The 22,515-nt window shown below is 39.9% G+C and overlaps 1 protein-coding gene across 2 annotated transcripts in view; it reads right to left on the bottom strand.

Moving 5' to 3' along the window:
• PLCB1 (phospholipase C beta 1) overlaps positions 1 to 22,515 on the bottom strand; it is a gene marked incomplete at both ends in the record, with an annotated part of 613,641 nt that overhangs the window by 434,136 nt on the left and 156,990 nt on the right. The window lies entirely within an intron of this gene.

Genomic DNA, 22,515 nt, shown 5'->3' with positions numbered 1-22,515 from the left:
ACACACACACACACACACACACACCCCTCGTTAGAGTTTATAATGAGCTCTTGAAAGACTTAGGACTAAGTTCTATTTATAATTGTAAAACCTTATTCCTGCCAGTAGTAATCACAGCGAGGTTCATAGAAGATTCACAGTTGCAAATTCCTGGACAATCTTTCCCTCAAGAAGTAGAATCTGTTCCTTTCTTAAACGTGGGTTTCCTTGGGACTTGTTTCTAACTTACAGAAGCCTGGGTTGATAAGGGAAAGAGAGTAGTTGCCTGATTTTCTCTCTTGCCATTTTGGAGCACTGATTCACCAGGGGAGAAGTCCACTTACCCTGAACCCACTCTGCTGGAACTGCCACATGAAGAGAGCAGCTAGAGAAAAAGTCAAACATTAGGAACGCCAGCTGTTCCAGACCCCAGCTGTTTGATCTTCCTAGTCCAGACAACAGGTATGTGAGTGGAGAAGGACATTTTTGAGGTGCCTATGTGCTCACTGTGAGCAGAGAGACCCTGAATGATCCGCTACCCAGATGGACTAGGAGACCCTAGAGAAGCTGTGATAATAATAACAAACAATATTGCTGTTTATGCCAGTAAGTCTGGGGTGACATGTTCCATAGCAATTGATAACTAGAACATCATGTAGTTTGTACATAAATTTCCCTATAAAGACTTCACAAAGAATCCATGAAAATATTTTACAAAGAATATAAAACATTTAGAAATTGAAAAAATGGTCAAATTCAAGTGTATATAACCAAATCCATTCTGGCTTCATCTCCCTCTTGGGACTGTGTTTCCAAAGCAATCAGTGAACTGAATTTGATCTGAAACCCCTCTGAGGCTGTGGACTGGAGCTCTGACTACAGCAGGAGGCTTTTTTGAACAGCCCAGTCTCTCTAATGAACACGAGCCATTCTTTTCAATTTTAGCACAACGTGAGGTGTATTTTTTTCCTTTTATGTCAGTTCTGTCAAACCTTGACATGTGGTCCAGCCCCAAACAATTCAACGTGTGTCTGGTCAATAACAGCTACTTCCCTTCCCCTGACAGACCAAACAGGCTGCCCACTCTTCTAAGTGAAAGAGAAATCTGAGGATGCTTTTACAAATGCATTTCTTCACCTGTCAATTTTAATTCAAAACTTTGGAAAGTAAATGTTCAGTCCCTTCGACTTCCTGAGAAATACTCTGAAAAAGTATTTTTCTACTTTATATCTGATAATCTAAGCTTTTTTAAAAAATGATTTGAGAAATGCTTGTAGAATCTATCTTTTCATTCTACATTTTTTTTTAAGATTTATTTATCTATGCATACAAGAGCTGGGGCACAGGCCAGAGATGCAGGGGGTGAGAGGATCCACCAGAGACAGAGTGGGGAACAGAACAGGCAGATTGACGGAAATACACTGCTGAGGGGAGCAGCGGGCAAGACAGGAGAGGTCTGCCTCGCCATGTGGGTTTCTCTCTGGTCAGCTGGGGATAGAACTCGTGCTGCAGAGGCTGCGGATTGCTTCATAGTGCGGTGCTTAACCCCTTGTGCCACCAGGGAGGCCCTCATTCTATCTTTATAACCATCTTCTATCTCAGAATCTAACCTTTCTTTTTCCTCCTTAAGGGCACCACCCACAAGAGCTATTAAGATTCCAGTGCTGTATTCTACCTACTTACTTTCTTATTTAATATATTGTTCCTTATACATTATTTCGAAGAACATCACCTACTGGGCGGAATTATAAAACATTTGAAGGCAGAGGAAATGAAGGGTTGGCATAGGGAAGAAAAAAAAAGAAAATTTTAATAAAATAATTAGGATGATTCAGTAATCCAATTATTGGAATATTATGGTGCACGTCTTCAGCATGCAAGTAATTTACTTGGGAAAAGTGATACCTGAAGCAATGATAGGTGAGTAGGGAGGTAAGGCAGGAAGGTGAAGGAGGTCAAAATAGGGAATATTTAAACAGATAACTTGTTAGCGACAGGACTCAGTCCCGCGAAGGTAAAAAAAAAAAAAAAAAAAATGCCTCAGATGTGTCCCAATTGAAAGCTGAGAGAATTTGGTATTTTTCTACCAAATTCCATTTGTAATTGATGGAGGGCCATGTTCAGGGACTTGCATTCCCTGACACTTTTTTCTGCCTGACACATGGCTAAGAATATTCCAGAGGTCAGCACGATCTCTTAGAAAGTCACAAGTACTTGTAATAAGAAGCGAACAGCCCAGGCTAGATGCCAGGGAGCTTGGAAGAGGCCAAATCCCCACTATTACACCAGGCTTGGGGTGCCTTCGTGGAGATCTTTATTTGGGGGTCTTTACTTATTTGGAGACATCTTGGTGACTTGGTAACATTTTTGAACAGGCACTTTTATCAAAGCCAGTCTAATTTTTTGTTGATCCTGTAAGAATGGAGATTTTTATATGTGATTTTTGAGAACTATGAGATACTAGTAAAATATTTGAAGGACCCTTTGCCCTCTTGGCTTGCTATCAGAAAGTTTACATTCCTATCTCGGGACCAACATCACCCCCTCCAATATGATCAGTCTCTTCTAATCTCCAGGGATTCAAGAACATTTATTTTTAAAAGGATTTCTATTAACATATACCAAACACATAGGCAAGAAAACACAGAAGTTTATATGAGGAAATGGACTGCAAAATAAGTTTATGAAGTGTTTGGAGGACTACAGTAAGGGGTTTGATGAATAACAATTACATGCAGACAAAGGGTCACCTGAATCAAAATCTGGAATCAGATTCTGGAATCTCACAAGTGTTTACATTTTGCTTTAAAGAAAACAAGTAGATACCAATACAAATTAAAAAAACACAAGGGAAAATAGCTTTGCTAACAGTCTTCCTGCATCCTGTACCATCTCCTTGAACATGGTAAGCTTAACTTACTACCTACTTAATTTATTTCAATTATGTGTGTGCTAAAGAGAAGTACAGAGTGATAGGTGGGTAGGCCAAAAACTGAGGACAGAAAAATATTGTAACCTATTATTCTTTCCTTTTCTTTTCTTCTCTTTCTCCCTCCACCCCTTATTTCATTTCTCTCTTTCTTTGGAGTAGTGGTTTCCAGTCTAGAAGGTAGCAGACAGGGCAAGTATTGATCAAAGGGAACAAACTTTCAGTTGTAAGGTGAAGAAGATCTGGAGGCCTAGTGCACAGCATGATGACTACAGCTAATAACATGTACATGACATTTGCAAAAAAAAGTAGATTTAGAATATTTCTGCCATTTAAAAAAACTAGCTTTGTGAGGTAATGGGTTTGCACTCGATTGTGATTATCATTTCACAATGTATACATATATCAAAATATCCCGCAGTACATCTCAAATATATACACTTTCTATTAATCAGAGCTCAATAATACTAGAAAAAACTATTTTCTATTAAAACTATTTTGTATTCTTTGATAATGAGATTGGATGGCAAACACAACTCTTACTTGTGTCATACTGAGTGTGTGCCAGGGTAAATCCAGTGCTGAATGGAAAATGTCCATGGAGTTATACACAAGTCATGGCTTTGTTTACGGAGAGTCAGAATAACTTGAGTGACTACACATGGACTCTAGCTGGACCAGGAGCTACAGGTAATGGTTTAGGGCTCTGAGCATGGAACTTTCCTGCTTAGGGGAAAAAATCTCCCTATTGCCATATGTTATTTGTGTGAGTTGAATCAAGACAATGTCATGAACCTAAGTTTTCTCATCTGCAAAATAAAGAAGTTCATAATGTCTAATCTCTAACTCCTGAAAATGACATGTGTTAACAGAAGGGCACTCCAAGCAAAGTGGCTGGCATATAGCCAACACTCGGTAACTATTAACTGCTGTTATATGGACTCTTGAGACATTTTGTGTTTGATTCTCACAGTCCTAAATTTCCTGTGTGTGTGTGTGTTACCCTGAAAGAAGTTCATATCAAAACACACTATTAATTATAACACAATGGCAGCATATATAGAAAAATGTTCATTTATACACTGTCAATTTCTTGAAAAAGATGAAAGCAAATCGACATATGAAACAAACACACTAGAGAAACCAAAAATCACATTTGCGCTTATGGTAGCCAGTGCCATAGGGAAGCCCAATTTCACCATGGGGCTGACTAACCACGGATGGCTCTGCACTAAAGCACATTGGGCGCCAAATCTGTTACAGGGCAGGGAGAGGGGCAGCCCAAACCCTGCAAACCTGCCTATTCTAAATGGGTTCTGCCATCCGCCGCATCAACAAAACATATGAGACTTTAATGAGAAGGAACTTTAATACAACTAGGAAACAATACGGAAAGGCAAAGAATCTAGTTTCTAAATTAAGCACCCAAAGTTACCCATCCCCTCGTGGGTAAAACTCCATCCAAATGGGATTGGCCCAGAGCAAGGTCCCAAAGCCTGCCACAAGTCCAAAGCATCTTCCAGTGGGGACCCGCAGAAAAGGGTCAGAAACAACCAGACAAGCCCAGAAGGAAAAGAGCAAAATCAACATCAAGATAAAAGCTGCCATTGTCACCTCCCCACGGATCTCACCCTCATCTGTGTCACCCAGTCCACGACCAAAAGACAAGTGCAGTTTCTTCACGTGTTTCTAGGCTCCATGTGCCTCCTCCAGGTCTTCTGGCTCCATCCTGCTTCTTTCTTCTCAGTCTCCTCTGCAGCTTCTTCTCTCCCTGCTCAGCTCCACCCTGCATTTGGGTGGGGCAGGGAACCTGGAACCTCCCGGGGACCACCCTGTAACAGCATCTCCATGCTAAATCCCAGTGTATACAGGCAGTCAAAATTCTATGTCACACACCTCACCCTTGCACTGAAAACCTGGTGCCAACAGTTTCAGTGAAGCTGCTACCTCCATCACAGCATGAGAGTGACACTGCACTCAGCTCACTCAGTGCCTTGCTTATGAGTGAGTTGGGTCTTCATTTCTTTATAGTAACACATGGAGTCATCATAAGGAAAATGAGAGCATGAGCTCTCCTCCCTCACCTAGCTAAGGTTTGAGGAAATTACTCAGTGCAGACTTGTGAATTGCAGTGGCCCCAATTCATCTCAATTTAGTTGCCACTACACAAAGGATATTTTAAGAAGGAGGGATTAGCAGAGGGAAGTAGTGGTAAAAAGATACCACTTTGGCCAAATAAAAAAAAGTGACAATTTCATAAAATCTCTCATACATTTTGAATATCAGACCACAGAAAATATGCACAAAGATAAGCATCACAGGACCTCCCTGGTGGCCCAGGGATAATGACAGTGCTATCAAGCTTTCACCAGCCACTGTGGCATGAGTTCGATCCCTGGCCAGGGAGCTAACCCACATGACACAGCAGACCTCTCCTGTCTCACCTGCTGCTCCCTTAGCAATGTATTTCAGTATAGATCTGCCTGTTCTAATCCCCACTCTATCTCTGGTGAAACCTCTCACTCCCCGCATATCTGGCCTACACCCCAGTTCTTGCATGCATAAATAAATAAAAATAAATTTAAAAAAAAGGTAAGTATCAAATTGATGCACTGAAAACATCTAGTTAGCCAAATTTTTCTTATCTGCTTTCTGAGGAACATATTGTTACACAAATTCACAAAATACATACAAAAGAAAAAATAGTGACCTTCAGTAAAGAAATAATAAGACTTTGTCAATGGCAATCATTCAATACACATTTATAGTGCATGTATAACGTTTCTGGGAACCCAAGGAAAAATAAGGCAACCTTGGGTTTATCTGTGTAACCAAGAAACAATACAGATGATTAACAACAAAGAAGGTCAGTTTCTATAAAATAACAATTGACTAAAAATAGAAAAAGAAATTTTCAGGAATTAAGTGAAATGAGTCTGAAAAAAAAGACAAATACCTATACGATGTCACTCACATGGAATATAAAGAAACAAACTCTTAAATTCTGACAACAGAATAGTGGTTATTAGAGGGGAATGGGGTGATGAGTGAGAAGAATAGGTGAAGGGAGTTGATTGGATAGTGGTGGACTATAGGTAACTAGAACTTTGGTGGTGTGGCCTATATATTTTTCAAGGTGTAAAGATGTACTCTTTAAACTTACACTGTTTTGTAAACCAATGTTACCTCAATAAAAGCAAAGTCTAATTAAAAAAAAAAATAAAACATTCTGCAATGAAAGATTCAGACAACCTAAAGAATCTGCATTTGACTAATTAGGTACATTAGTCTTGACTAGTTTTAATTCAGATGCCCTATATTCTTTTTTTTTTTTTATAAATTTTATTGTTATATTCCCCATACAATTGCAGCCCCCCATTCTGACCCCAATCCCTCCCCTCCCGCCCCCGCCCCCCTAAAAGTGTCTCTGGTTCATAGTTTTTTGTTGATTTTGATTTTCACTTTCTTATAGTTATTCATTTTCCTGGTCCCTTATTTAAGTTTTCTAGATTCCTGCTATGAGTGAGACCATCTGGTATTTTTCTTTTTCTTTTTGGCTTATTTCGCTGAGCATGATCCCTTCCAGCGCCATCCATGTTGCAGCAAATTGCATGTGTTTATCTTTTTTGAATGCTGAGTAATATTCCATGGTATATATGTACCACATCTTCTTGATCCAGTCATCTATTTTTGGGCATTTGGGTTGTTTCCAAAGCTTAGCTATTGTAAACAGTGCTGCTATAAACATAGGGGTGCAGGTGTTCTTTGGAATTGATGTTTCTGTGTCCTTTGGGTAAATACCTAGGAGTGGAATTGCTGGGTCATATGGAAGCTCTATGTTTAGTAGGTCCAGAAATCTCCACACAGCTTTCCACAGTGGTTGGACCAGTTTGCACTCCCACCAACAGTGCAGAAGAGTTCCTTTTTCTCCACACCCTCGCCAACATTTGTTGTTGCTAGTTTTTTTAATATGTGCCATTCTCACTGGTGTAAGATGGTATCTCATGGTAGTTTTGATTTGCATTTCCCTGATGACAAGTGATGTTGAACATTTTTTCATATGCCTGTTGGCCATTTGCATTTCCTCTTCAGAGAAGTTTCTTTTAAGCTCTTCTGCCCATTTTTTGACTGGATTATTTTCTTTGTTGTTGTTGAGTCTCATCAGCTCTTTGCAGATTTTTGTGATCAGTCCTTTATCATTAGTGTTGGGTGCAAAAATGTTCTCCCAGTTGGTGGGGTTTCTCTTTGTTTTTGTTATTGTCTCTTTTGCTGTGCAAAAGCTCTTTAATTTGATATAGTCCCAGCTGTTTATCTTTGCCTTCACTATCACTGCTTTGGGTGATGTGTCTGTAAAGATGTCTTTGATGTGCAAATCACGTAGTGTTTCGCCTATATTTCCTTCTATATATTTTATGGTTTCAGGTCTTATGTCTAGTTCTTTAATCCATTTTGAGTTGATTTTTGTGTATGGTGTGAGGTGGTGGTCAAGCTTCATTCTTTTGCATGTAGCAACCCAGTTTTCCCAGCACCATTTATTGAACAAACTTTCTTTGCTCCAATGCATAGTCTTTGCTCCTTTGTCAAAGATTAGTTGACCATAAATCTGTGGGTTTATTTCTGGATTTTCTATTCGATTCCATTGGTCTGTATGTCTGTTCTTGTTCCAATACCATGCAGTTTTGATGATTATGGCTTTGTAGTATAGCTTGAAGTCTGGGAGTCTGATGCCTCCATTCCCTTCTTTTTTTTTCAGGAGAGCTTTGGCTATTCGGGGTTTTTTGTGATTCCATATGAATTTCATCAATAATTGTTCTATTTCTTTGAAGAATGACATTGAAATTTTGATTGGAATAGCATTGAATCGGTATATTGCTTTTGGTAGGATGGCCATTTTAATAATGTTTATTCTTCCAATCCATGAGCAGGGGATGTCTCTCCATTTCTTTGTGTCTTCTTCTATTTCTTTTAACAGTGTTTTATAGTTTTCTTTGTATAGGTCCTTTACCTCTTTTGTTAGATTTATTCCCAAATATTTGATTTTTTTTGTTTCAATAACAAAAGGGATGGTTTTTTTGATTTCTTCTTCTTCAGATTTATTGTTTGTGTATAGGAAGGCTACTGACTTTTGCGTGTTGATTTTGTATCCTACCACTTTACTGAACTGATTGATGAGTTGAATTAGCTTTTCTGTGGAGTTTTTGGGGTTCTCTATGTATAATATCATATCGTCTGCAAATAGTGATAGTTTGACTTCTTCTTTTCCTATTTGGATTCCTTGGATGTCTTTCTCTTGTCTTATTGCCCTGGCTAGGACTTCCAGTATTATATTGAGAAGCAATGGTGAGAGTGGACATCCTTGTCTTGTTCCAGATCTTAATGGAATTGCTTTCAGCTTTTCACCATTGAGAATGATACTGGCTGTTGGCTTGTCATAGATGGCCTTTATGATGTTGAGGTATGTTCCTTGTATCCCAAGAATTTCAAGGGCTTTTATCATGAATGGGTGTTGCACTTTGTCGAAAGCTTTCTCAGCATCTATTGATATTATCATATGGTTTTTATATTTCTTTTTGTTGATGTGTTGGATAACGTTGATTGATTTTCGGATGTTAAACCATCCTTGTGCCCCTGGAATGAATCCAACTTGGTCGTGGTGAATTATCTTATGGATACATTGTTGGATTCTGATAGCTAAAATTTTATTGAGGATTTTTGCATCAGTGTTCATTAGGGAGATTGGCCTGTAGTTTTCCTTTTTTGTGTTGTCCTTGTTCGGTTTTGGTATTAGTGTAATGTTGGCTTCATAGAACGTGTTTGGTATTGTCCCTTCCTTCTCAATTTTTTGGAAGAGTTTGTGAAGGATAGGCACTAATTCGTCTCTGAATGTTTGGTAGAATTCATTTGTAAATCCATCAGGTCCTGGGCTTTTGTTTTTGGGGAGGTTTTTGATTACCATTTCAATTTCGCTAATTGTAATTGGTCTGTTTAGGTGTTCTATTTCTTCTTTATCTAGCTTTGGGTGATTGTAGAGTTGTAGGAATTTGTCCATCTCCTCTAGATTGTTAAACTTGTTTCCATATAACTGTTCATAGTAGTTACTGATTATTCTTTTGATTTCTGCTGTGTCCGTTGTGATTTCTCCTCTTTCATTGATGATCCTGTTTATTTGTGCTTTCTCCCTTTTTTCCTTTGTGAGCCTGGCTAGGGGTTTGTCTATTTTATTGATTTTTTCAAAGAACCAGCTCTTGGTTTCATTGATCTTTTGGATTGTTTTTTTAGTTTCAATTTCATTTATTTCTGCTTTGGTTTTTATTATTTCTTTTCTTCTACTGGTTTTGGGGTTTTTTTGTTGTTCTTTTTCTAGATCTTTGAGCTTCGAGATTAGGTTGTTTCTTTGCGTTCTTTCTTGTTTCTTGATGTGAGCTTCTATTGCTATATATTTTCCTCATATTACTGCTTTTGCTGCATCCCATACATTTAGGATATTGGTGTCCTCCTTGTCGTTCAATTCAAAAATTTTTTTAATTTCTTCTTTGATCTCCTCATTAGTCCAATGGTCTTCCAGTAGTGTGGTTTTTAATCTCCATGAGGTAGGAAAGTTCCTTGCCTTCTTTTTATGGTTTATTTCTAGTTTGATGCCTTCATGGTCCGAAAAGATGGTTGATATGATTTCAATCTTGGTGTATCTGTTGATGTTTGTCTTGTGCCCCAGTATGTGATCGATCCTGGAGAATGATCCGTGTGCGCTTGAGAAAAATGTGTACTCCGTTTTTTTGGGGTTTAGTGTTCTATAGATGTCTGTTAAGCCCAATTGCTCTAGGTCTTTATTTAGAGCTTTGGTTTCTTTACTTATTTTTTGTCTTGTTGATCTATCCATTGTTGATAGTGGTGTGTTGAAGTCTCCCACTACGTATGTGTTTTCTCTGATGTCTGTTTTCAGAGAGGACAACAGTTGTCTGATATATTTTGGTGCTCCTTCGTTTGGTGAGTATATGTTAATGAGTGTTATTTCTTCTTGAAGTATTGTCCCCTTGATCATAATGTAGTGACCATTGGGGTCTCTTTTTATCTTTTTGAGTTTGAAATCTGTTTTATCTGATATAAGTATAGCTGTTCCTGCTTTCTTTTTTGGTCCATTTGCTTGTAGGATTGTTTTCCATCCTTTAACTTTGAGCCTATTTTTATCTTTTGTAGCTAAATGTGTTTCCTGGAGACAGCAAAAGGTTGGGTTTTGTTTCTTAATCCAGGCTGCAACTCTGTGTCTTTTTATTGAAGAGTTTAGTCCATTTACATTTAGAGTTAATATTGATATGTTAACATCTGTATTTGCCATTGTGTTTGTCTTTCCTTTGATTTTATTTATTTATTCTTTTAATAACTTTTTTTTTTTTTGGCCTTCTTTCATTGTTATTCGTCGCTCTGAGGTTCTGGCTTTAGGACTCCTTGTAGTATTTTTTGGAGTGGGGGTTTAGTTGCAATGAAATTCCGGAGTTTCTGTTTGTCTGGGAAGGTCCATATTCTTTCTTCAAAGAGGAAGGAGAGCTTTGCGGGATAGAGTATTCTTGGTTGGCATCTGTTTTCTTGGAGTCTGTTGACTATGTCCCTCCACTCTCTCCTTGCCCGTAGTGTTTCTTCGGAGAAGTCTGATGTCAGCCTGATTGGTTTTCCTTTGAATGTTATCTGTTTCTTCCCTCTTGCCAGCTTCATTATTTTTTCCTTGTCCTGGATTCTTGGGAGCTTTACTATTATGTGTCTTGCTGTATTTTTCCTTTCGTCGTGGAAGTTTGGTGTTCTTCTTGCTTCTTGTATATCAATTTTCAGCTCCTTCTTCACATTTGGGAAGTTCTCTTCAATTATCTCTTTGAATATTTTCTCTGTTCCTACATCTCTCTCCTCTCCTTCTGGTATTCCTATAACTCTTATATTTCCTTTCCTCATGGAGTCAGATAGTTCCCGAAGTCTTTCTTCGTTCTTTTTCCTTCGTACTTCTCTTTCCTTTTCTGTTTTGGTTCTTTTTATTTCTGTGTCTTCAAGATTACTTATTCGTTCTTCCATTTCATCTATTCTGCTTTCATTGCTTTTCCCAGAGTTCTTTAGTTCTTCCATTAATTCTTTGATCTCCTGCATTTCTTTTACTTCCCTCTTTAGGGACTCAATTTCTTTCTTCTGACCATTGTTTTCCCTCTCTAGGGACTCAATTGCATTCTTCTGATCGTTGATTATTTTTCTCTTATCATTGTTTTCCTTTATGACTTCTGTCAGTTTTTTAATCACGGCAATTTTAAATTCTCTTTCTGGAAGGCTCAGAAATTCTTCCAAGTTATTGTCGTTGCAATCTGGGGGCTGGCTTTCTTTTTGTGGTGTGCTTTTTCTCTGGAGAGTTGCTAGGTTGCGTGTGGTTCTTCTCCTCCCTACTGTCTGTTTTCTAATTTGCCGTATGCGTTGGGACACTGTGTTGTTGGGACTTGCCGGCATCTTGGGTGGGCTTCTCTGTTCCCCTCTGGTTCTTCCAGGAGTCATCTGTCAGTTTCAAGCAGCCTTTACTGGAGAAAGGTCCCTGTTCTAAAATGCCGATGTGGGGACACACTCCCCTGTGTGCCTGGTCTGCCCCGGCGGTGGGTTCCTGCTCCCCTCTGGGCTTGGACTGCAGGCCAGAGGGGGTCTGGCGTGGGCGAACTTCGCCCGCTCACCTCTGGCTCCTGAGGAAGCCTTCTGCAGGTAGTCTTTACTGAAGAAATGTCCCTGTTCTAAAATGGTGATGTGGGACACACTCCCTGCGCTTCTGGTCTCAGGCACACTATTCTGCGCGCCTGGTCTGCCCCGGCTGTGGGTGCTCGCTCTCCCTGTGGGCTCAGACTACTTGTTCAGAAGGGGCCCGGTGTGGGCTAACTCCCCAGCTGGCCACTAGCTCCTTCAGTAGCCTGTGCTGGGGTCAAGTCGCTAGGTGGCACCAGAGATCTCTCCTAGAGCCCTTGGGGAGCTGATTTTCCACCCCGTGGGACAGGGAGCAGAGCGGGGATGGTAGGGTACACCTCAACGGCTTTGGGGTACTGTGTCTGCCTTGTGCCCCACCGTCGTGGGGAACCCACGCCCCTAATTTCGTGCCCCGGGTCTCAGTTCCAAAGCCCTCAGTTCCAGGACGCGGGCTGTAGCCCAGATCAGTGGCGCGGGAATGGCGCCTTTTGAATCCCGCTCCCCTGCCTGGGCGCCTTGTTCCTGCTCACTCAGGGAGGGCCTCCGCCCGGGTCTCAGTTCCAAAGCCCTCAGTTCCAGGACGCGGGCTGTAGCCCAGATCAGTGGCGCGGGAATGGCGCCTTTTGAATCCCACTCCCCTGCCTGGGCACCTTGTTCCTGCTCACTCAGGGAGGGCCTCCGCCATCTCCCCGCAAGCCTAGGTCGCAGGTGCAGGGCCCTGGGCAGCTGCAATCCGAGCGCCGCTTTCGCGCAAGCTTACCGGGCGCCGGGGCTGTGTGCTGGTGCTGGTCTCCTCCTGGTGGGCGGGGCTCTCTTTAATGGCGCCTGGAGCTCACCTCCGCGGCGGATCCTGCAGGGTTCGCCTCAGCTCCCGTTCACGGGGTGTGGTGGCTGAAATAGTTCCTTTCCACTCACAGTCCCACTTGCTGCATCCGTTTTTCTTGTTGGGCGTTTTGGTTTGTTGTTTCCCTGGTCTCTGCCGGTCGGAGAGTGCCGCCTCTGTGGGCGGGGGAGGGGAGCAGGGTTCTGCGCTTTCCTCCCTTCTGGTCCTCTTTTATGGCAACTTTCTTCTTCGGGCAGTTTGCTGGAGTCGTCCGTTTATCTTCCGTGTCCCAGTTCTCACTGGGACCTGCCGCTTTTCCTCCCTATTAACTTTTTTTAATGGGAGATCTTACTCGCAGCGTCTCCTCACCGCCATGTTGCTCCGCCCCAAATCCCCTATATTCTTTATATTTATTAAAAGTCCTTTCCCCTAGAAACTAAATTAGGAGGTAATAATGAATTTAAAGTATCCTAAGATCAGAATATATATATATATTTATATATGCATATATGCATATTTAATCACCTATCTCTTATGTGGTTAAAGCATGTTTTCAAGAGAGTCTTATATACTTATATACAAATTTACAAAATATTTTTAATTAAAGGCCTAGGAATAATTCTAGTATATATAATTCTAGTATATATATATATATATATATATATATACTAGTATATATATATATATATATATATATCAGAGAAATAAGACTAGAGAAAAATGTCAGGCTATAATTGCCATATTATTTGTAAACTCCAAGCTTAGTTTTGGTCTCTAGAGCCTAATATAGAAGTTGAGATGACAGATTTAGAAAAGAATAAGAGAAAATCCTTAAGGATTCTCACTAGAAGGACAATAATGCTAAAAGAGTTCAAGAGGAAATAATACAAAATTAAGGAGCGTTTAAACAAACTAAAAGAAAACAGATGAATGGATTATTCAATCACTATCTTTAAAATTACAAAGTTTTATTGTTAAAAGGTAAACACTAATATTTTACTCTTCATTTCTACAATGGACAAAATAATCAAAAACCTTATTAAACTGAGCCAAGGTGGGTACATAATAATTACTAAGAGCAACTACAAAAAGAGGCTGATTTTTCTTTTAAATTTTAACAATAATCTGTGTTATGTATTGAGTTCCTTTTTCTACATCAAACATAGTCACAATTGGGGTACAGATATGCCTTAGAATATGCATTTGCATTTTGTAATATGAAAGATTTACAAGCTCCCCAATTTCACAGATGTACATGGGGCCCTGAGGGAGGTAAAATTATTCATTCAACAAATACTTGCACATTTTCCCTTGTGCCAAGCACTCCAGCAAATAATCAGAGTCGGCAGGTGAGCTAAGAGTGATGCAGCCTTGTGCCATGAGCCCACGATCTATGATGGTGAGCATTCCTTAAAGAAATAATTACGTAGTTGTGTTTTTGATTACAGTGTGCCTATTGCAATGATTCCAGGAGACCTTAAGCTAGTTTAGGAGACCCAGGAACACCTCCCCAAGGACTTTCTCCCAAGGGGGCTAAGATCTGGAATCTGTTCTCAAAGCCAGAAGAAGATAAGGAGAAAGCATGTGCCACGAACCTAGTTCAGAGAGAACAGTGGTGAGTCTGAGGAACTGGAAGGAGACCTTTTGAAGGGAGCATGATGGGTATGGAAGATCATGTAGAAAATAAGTCTGAAAACCAGGATGGAAGCCAGAGGTAGGTTTTAATCCAGTGTGGACACAGATCAGCACAGCAATATCACCCAGGAATTTATTAGAATGCAAATTCTCGGGCTCTACATCAGGCCTCCAGGACGAGATGCTCTGGGATGGACCCCAGGAATCTGTGTTTTAACGAGTCCTCCAGAGGAGCCTGAGACACCCTCAAGTTTCATAACTTTTGTGATTTTTTTAAGCATTTCTGCATACCCCAAACCCTTAGAAGACCCATGTTTACTCATTTTCATTCCTTTTTGTCATTCAGCCTCTATCACATCACGGCTCACTTACATTATTGTCCCAGCTTCCCACTCGGTCTCCCTGCCTCTGCTTGTCCATTCATATGTTGATTTGTTCATTTAGTATTTATTGACATATACTAAGTGCTTGTAACATATTAGGGAATGAAAAAAATGATCTTTGTCCTTGTGGGGTTTACATTCTTGTGGGGGGTGTTAGCATGGGGACAGGTATACAGAAAGAGAGTAAAAACATAAAACATAATGAATCAGTAAATTAAGAGGATATATCTACATAGGATAGAAGGTAATAAATGCAATAAAGAGATTTTAATTAAAAAAGGGGGGTGTTTATGTCCCAAATAGGAAGTAGAGATCTGTACTAACTGAGCTGTCTTTAATCCCCCTAACAAACCATTTTATGAATGGGAAAAGAAAGCCAGCCTCCCAAGATTTACAAGTCAGTAGGCAGCTACTACCCCAGGTGTTTCTGCTTCAGCAAGCTTGATCTCTGTCTGTGTACTACAGTTACAGTTTTAGTTCCCTGGAAAGCAGACAGTGTGATGGCGATTTTTTTTTTTTTGAGATTTATTTTATGAATGCAAGAGCTGGGGTACAGGCCATATGCACGGGAGGGTGAGAGTATTCACCAGAGACAGAGCAGGGAACAGAATAGGCAGACTGACGAAATACACTGCTGAGGGGAGCAGCGGGTGAGACAGGAGAGGTCTGCTCGCCATGTGGGTTGCTCCAAGGCCGGCGGGGATCGAAACGGCACTGCAGAGGCTGCAGACAGCTTCACAGCACAGTGCTCAACCCCCTATGCCACCAGGGAGCTCCTTTTTATACAAGCATATATTATGGGACACTTAAGGATCAACACCCGTGGAATGAAAGGATGTCTGGAAAGGGAAGAGCAGTTTGGGACAAGTGGAGAAATCAGCCTGATGCAGTTGCTAAAGAGAAGTGCAGATCTGAGCTGATTCTACAGAGTTGTCCTGAATTGGGGTGAAGGGCCTGAGTCTTACATAGTAGAATCAACACTCCCTGGATGTTCTGCAGAAAAGGGGCAAGATTATAGCCAAATCAATTTTTTCAGGGCAACATCAATTTCCAGAGAGGGAAATGTCAATAAAGAAATAAAGGATTGTGAAGCTGTACCTTACCACGACTGGTTCATTTACCACTTTGGGGGGGAGTTGGGAGAAAGAAGCTGTGAGTAAGACACATAAAACAATCCCCTTCAGTTTTCTTGGAGCATCTGTTCCACAGTGTTCTGTGATAACATCTTCCCCCAGAACACCCAGCAAATGTCGATCTGCGGCTCAAGCACTTTGTAGAGTTAGCATCAAAACCTTAAGTGAATTTTTGCATGGGGGGAATCAGCCCTGCCAGATATCAATAACATGCACAAGTGCTTATTCAAGGAGAGTAAAACTGCCAAAATTATAATTGCTTGTAACTGGAAGTAGGCAGAGAAATTAGCGTTGCTGAATAGTGTTCAACCCCTGGAGAGCTGGCAAATTTAGTCAAGATTGCATATCATTAGAAAAATTGGAGTGAAACATTTCAGTCAATATGGTCAGCTTTTCTGAAATCCATGAGTGGTTCACGGTTAACACGGTAAATGTTTAATTTTATCATTACAACTGCCCTTTGCCCCCAGCATTTGACTTAGGCAGTTTTGAGAGCTTAGGCAAATACTCAGAGCTGCTTTTACTTTCCTAGGACTCATTCTGGCTTAGCTGAATGTCTTGGGACAGAGTTGCAGGAAATATGTAAGTAATACTGGCAGATGCAAAAATCTTAGTGGGGGTAGCAAGATAACCAAAAAAAAAAAAAAAAAGGACTTAGATGTGGAAGGGCCCTTAAGAATGATAAAATCAACACAACCCACCATACCCTTTTAGACTAGAATATTAAGGCCTGAAAATGAGACCATAGGGTAGTTTATGCCCATTGTCACTTATTTAAGGGCTCACTAAATGGAAATGCAATTGCTCTATCTTCCCCTGCTCTCTCATGTCCCATACCTTCTTTTTTTTTTTTAAGATTTATTTATTTATACAAGAATCAGGGTACAGGCCAGATGTGCAGCAGGGTAAGAGGATTCACCAGAGACAGAGCAGGGACAGAAAAAGCAGAGTGATGAAATATACTGCTGAGGGGAGCAGCAGGTGAGACAGGAGAGGTCTGCCACTCCATATGGGATTCTCCCCAGCCGGCGGGGATCGAACCCATACTGCAGATGCTGTGGATAGCTTCACAGCACTGTGCTCAGCCACCTGAGCCACCAGGGAGGGCCCCCTACCTTCTTGATCAGTCCTGTGTTAGGCTCCATTGAGAAGCTTCTCCTGCAGGACATCTGCTTCATCAAGGTGGAAGGAACTGAGAACTGATAAGAGTCTAGATGGCTCCATTGGGTCCAACTCAAGCTCCTGAGCTCCAGCTTGTCCCTGTTCTTCCCCAGTTCTCCTCACTTTCCTGCTGACTGCAAGCTCCAGCTTAGATGGAGTGTACAGGGACTCTAGAAGAGCTCTCACAATTATGTATGGTAATTTTCTGTAACAAATCCTTTCCAGAGGTTCTCCATCTCATATTGAACCTGACAGAAGCTGTGACTGACAGAATCATTGTTCAGAACAGTTCCTGCTATCTTGGGAATGGTCTACTTCCTGCTAGACCCAGGGTCACTCACCTTGCATTCTTCTAACCATCTACCATTATCTAAGACTTCCATATTCAAAAGTTCTATTTTATTTTCATTGGAAAGGTATGTTTCATTTATTTGTAATTTTTACTCCTATTTCATAATGAAATGACAGCTAGTATTTAGTCAGTGTTTACTACAGGCCACGAATAATGCTAAGCATTTTGTGTCAGATGGTGCCATTTCTTAGCATACGGAGAAACTCAGATATTTCAATCTTGGTACAAGGGATACAAACTGGGGCTTGAAAAGTGTTTGGCTAAGTGAGCCTACGAGTTCCCAACCTTGCTTTTCTACCACCACCATGAGAACATGTTCAGTATAACCTGCCCATTTTGAGAGAGAGAGAGAGGATTCAGTTGTCACCACCATTCCAAGCAATAGCCAGCCAGCCAACAGGCACATGAGTGAATCACAATGTCACACCACCAAACTGGGACCAGAAGAACCACCAGGTGAACCTCGCCTCTGCTGGTGAAACATGTATCCCTGAACCAAACTGATTAATTTGCAGTGGTTGGTTACACAGCACTATTTTGCAAATAGATAATTGCTACATTTCTTTTTGTTATGTCCCCCTCATTTGAAAGAAAAAAAAATAATAAAACTGCTGAGTTGTCTGCTTGAAATTCATATTGCAGGCAGGAAGAGACACACTCAAAGGCACCAAAATTTCACTTTAAAGAGAAAGAAGTGATTTTTCCCTTTCTTTCAAATTACATTAAAATATAAATATGCATAAAAATCATGTTCAATATAAGTAAATAGTTATACTTCTTTTCTGCAATACTATTATCCCAGTTGTTTGGAAGAGAACTACCACAGAATGGCACTTTCAAACACAATAGAGCCACTCAAGGTTGAAGTTAATTTTTTTCTCCCAAAAAGAAAATGTGGAGGCTCTTGGCTCCCAAGAACCAACCACAAAGGCTCTAACTCAAGCTTAGGGTTTATATTTCTTCTAAATGTGTTCCTCTTGAAAAGTTCTACAAATGGATTAAGTATAATTTATGCCCTTTTTAGATGGGGTAAGGAAGCAAGAGGACTAAAATGTTAAAAACATGCTTTTTCCTGTTTTCCTTCCCATATTAATATGTGGGAGGGTAATTACTCTTACTTCTGTTGCATAAAAGAAGTGTCACACTCCCCAAGTGCAACATGTTGTCGGTTTCAGAACAGGGAAAACACAAAAATAGCCAATACCTAATTACATGTACCTAAATACCCACATGCAAGTTCATCTTGAGGCTGTCATTGGTCCTGTCTTTAAATGGGAGTCTTTAAAATGTCTACCATGGATTGTCACCATTTTTATAGGGAAGATAAACAGGAAGATCAGTGTTTGAGTGCAGTCTTTGGCCTAATCCCAATGGGAGCTCTGTAACATGAATCACGCCACAGATTTGAGCAACAAGACAGGTTATTAGTTGGGGCAAAGGGTAGAAAAGTGAGTGTGTGTGTTTGTCTATGTGTCTGTTGTGTTGTGTGTGTTAGGGAATGGGGGGTGGTTCAGTAACTGCTGAATAGACAACTTCCACAAGTCAAGGATAATTTTCTGAGAAAGGGGGCAGCTGTGAGTCTTAGAAACCTTTTGTCACAGCAGCTAGAACTTCTATGTAGAACTTCTACACACTGGGTGAAGGACATCTGGGTGGACCACTTACAGTGTCAACCACAGCTCACTGTATTATATATACAGGCAACAAGGATTCAGAAGATGAGTGGTGAGAGAAGAGTGGGCATCAACAAAGAAGAAAATCATTGGCAATCAAGAACTTATTCTCCTCCCTTCTAGAATTGACTTGAAGTCTTCCTTGCTTAGATTCTGAGCATACATATAATTATACATGCATGTTTCTGCCAACTGTGTAATATCAACCAACCATAACTTCAGGGCAGAAATTCAGAGCAACTTTTCACAATCTCTCGTTGTCTCAGGCACCTCCCTCAGTTTCTGAGTCAAGTTCAAATGACAACTTAGAAACGTCAGAGTGTTGGAAAGGGCAAAAGGTCATTGTGGAGTTATGACAGCATTTCAGAAAGCTAAGAACTTCTGAATAATCTGACACACCAATGTCTGAGAACTGATGCATTTAATAGAGATCAACCCTAAGATTGTCCTGAGAAACGGGATTATCAAATGCCACTCTATCTAAGGCACAATCACAGATGCCTTTCCTTTCATTTATAAAAAGGAGGATGGATCAAAGAGAAGTGCAAATGATCTCCTTTCCAGCTCACTCAAATCCTTGCTGACCACATAAAACTATCAAATGAAGATAGAACTTTCTAGACAGATACCTTTCTACAGGAATCTAGATATTAACATAAACATTTGAACATATTCATTCATAACAGAATGAATATATCCACAACATATATTGAACTGACACTAATTGGACCACTTTTTCTGTTTGTTTTTCTAAACATGTGATACAACAAGCTTATATTTAACAATGGAGAACTTTATTTTTATATTTGTTTAGCTTTTTGAGGGAAAATGTATGGATGATGAAGTATACAAAATTTAAGTGTGTACATTCATGGGTTCTGAATGTACATATGTGTAGCCCAAATCCCAATCAATATATAGAACATTTTCATAACATAACCCCTGCTCCCACAAACAACTACTGTTCCTTATTTCATCATAGATCTATTTTGTTCGTTATAGAAATTCATCTAAGTGGAATCAAACATTCTACACTTTTTTATAAAAGGCTTCTTTTCCTCAACATCTTGTTTTTGAGATTCTCCCATGTGGTTGCATCAGTCCTTGATTTCTTTGTGTTGATAACAAGTACTCAATGGAGAAATGTTAGAACCAAACATTTTCCAGCTTTTGTTCTAATGATTAAATTTGATCAAAATGCTGATATAGATAATTAGGATAATTTCTAAAAAATATGGTATCTTTTAAGAAAATATTTCTAAGTGAATGGAGCAAATTTTTTCCAGTAGAAAGACCCACAGCAACAAAAACAAACAAAATCTCCAAAGCTACACTCCCAAAAATCTATTCCTGCTCTACAACAAAACCACAAGAAAAATCTGTCTTAATCATTTGCAAATGATTAAAACAATGTATTATGAAGAAAGAAAAAGAATACTACAGATCTCACTGTAGACATTTTATTTTGAAGACTCAGTGCTGGCCTAAGTCAACCAACCAGGGTGTCAGTTCTTAGGCCTAGCAGCAGAATATAACCTGAAGAGTCACTCCCTGGGTGCTTTATTTCTGGCAAACTCTCTTAATTGGCTAGCATGCTAATCCTTTTCTTAGAAGAACACTTAGCACTAGAAATGTGTGAGGCAAACACAAAAATACAAGTCCTGGTTTGGTATGCAAATCAGCACCATGGAAACTGGCATGGCATCACTGAGCTCAGGGCAATCGGCAGGGAGTACATGAGCTATAAATCAAAGCCTGAAGGAAACTGCTGTCAACAGGATTATGGACACAGATTGCTCCTCAGCCTGTGGCTCCCCTGAATTCTAAACTAGGCAATTTAAAGTTGACTCTTCAATGGACTAGATCAGTATTGGGCTCTATTCCCCATTTGTAGTCCCCACTAACACAACTTAGCCATTTTGAACATAGAATTCAAAGCGGGAGAATATTTTAGTTACTATTTCCAATTGTAAGAATATATTTATAGATATCTTCAAAGTGTTATATTTCCTTATTCAAACAAGAGAAGAAATGCTTTTCTATGTCAATCCTTCTGCAGGCACAGGACTTCTTTGCTCTTGTTTCTATTTGCATGACCTTTAGGGTGTAGTAAGGACTTGGGCATTCTTCTGGGGGCAGAGAGAATTTTCTTTCTAACACCCTGTGGAGGGACAGTCAATGAGTTCTGAGAAAACCCCCTTGCTCACACGGGTGTTTATTCCAAGCACTTCCTGCAATATACTCAGGGAGACAGCCACGGACAAATTACTATTGTATGAAACCAGAGGCATTTTGGCTAAACGTTCCCATCCCATGAGTAACAGAAGAGTTGGATACAGCCAGCTGCCCAGTCCTCAGAGACTTTACTAGAGGTTTCCAAGACAAAAAAAAAAAAAAAAAAGTAAGAAATAAACTGTCAGGAGAGCCATACTTGCAACAATCATACATTAAAAAGATTTACAACATGGTGTTCATAAAACACCAGAGGTCCAGACACTTAGTTGGCAAAAAACAAAAATAAAAAAACACTTTCTATTTTTACTAGTCTCTAACTAACAATTTTGTACTGTTAAGGATGTAAATAATAAACCATGTTATTATTGGTAATTCTCATTGTTATTGCCATAAAAGAGCGACAGATGTTTTCATATGAATTACAGATGTGGCAAATGTCCAGCTCATATACTCAATGCTACTTGAAAATTACAATATTAGTATTATCAGAGCACTGCTAGGGCTAACTATAAATGCATTAATACAAAGGCTACATATTTAACTGTGAAATAAATGTTTTCCAAAAGTTTACTTACTGATAACTATGTTTCAAAATCATTAGCTTCCTTTATATGTATGTAATTATATATTTAAGAACACATTTCAAGTAAGAAGCAACAAAAACAACAAAAAATATGCACAATGACATGATTAAACTCCAAAACATTATAAGGAGTATCCATTATATGATTCCATTAAATTGAGCTCAAAACTATCTGTGGTGATAGAAACCAATAGGGGTTGATGCTAGGCTAGAGAGGATTGATTGGGAAAAGAATGAGGAGGCTTTCTAGGATAATAGAAATGTTCTTATTTTGGTGTGGATGATAGTGACACTCAGTCTCTCTCTCTCTCTCTCTCTCTCTCTCTCTCTCTCTCTCTCTCTGTGTGTGTGTGTGTGTGTGCGCGCACGCGTGCGTGTGTGCATGTGTGTGTGTGTGTGTGAGAAAATTGGGTAGTAGATAAGATTTGCTCATTTTATTGTATGTAAATTTTACTCAATAAGGTACTGGGAAACAACACTATTATTCTTAGGGTTCCACAGGCTTCATCAGTCACAGGAATCAATGACTTTAAAGATGTTAAGAACCCCTGATCCCTAATCACCTTTGAGCCTCAGGGAAGCCTTTGAGCATCAGGGAAGCCAAACCAACACCAAACTGACCCTGAGTTGCCTCCTATCATCCACAATCAAACCAGTCATCATAAATTGTTCAGTTTGGGTGACCACATCACTGGTCTCAAAATTTCCCCAGATCCTCTATCCATTAACTCATACCATGAAGACAATAATTCAAGATACTCATAAGATTCACAATGTCAGCCCAAGATGGTTGGGAGGAATGCTTGGTCATCTTGCAAGATCATGGTGTCTTTAGAGAAAAATTTCCCACCGGATAAAGCAAAGCGACATTCCACATTGAGGATAGAAATGGCGTCCCCAAACCTGCAGTACCCCCCCCACCTCTGAAAATTGGC

The sequence above is a fragment of the Talpa europaea genome (assembly GCF_964194135.1).
Source record: "Talpa europaea genome assembly, chromosome: 11".
NCBI classification, from domain to species: domain Eukaryota; kingdom Metazoa; phylum Chordata; class Mammalia; order Eulipotyphla; family Talpidae; genus Talpa; species Talpa europaea.
The sequence above is the reverse complement of the archived record's forward strand: the minus strand, read 5'-3'. Positions and strand labels throughout refer to the sequence as shown.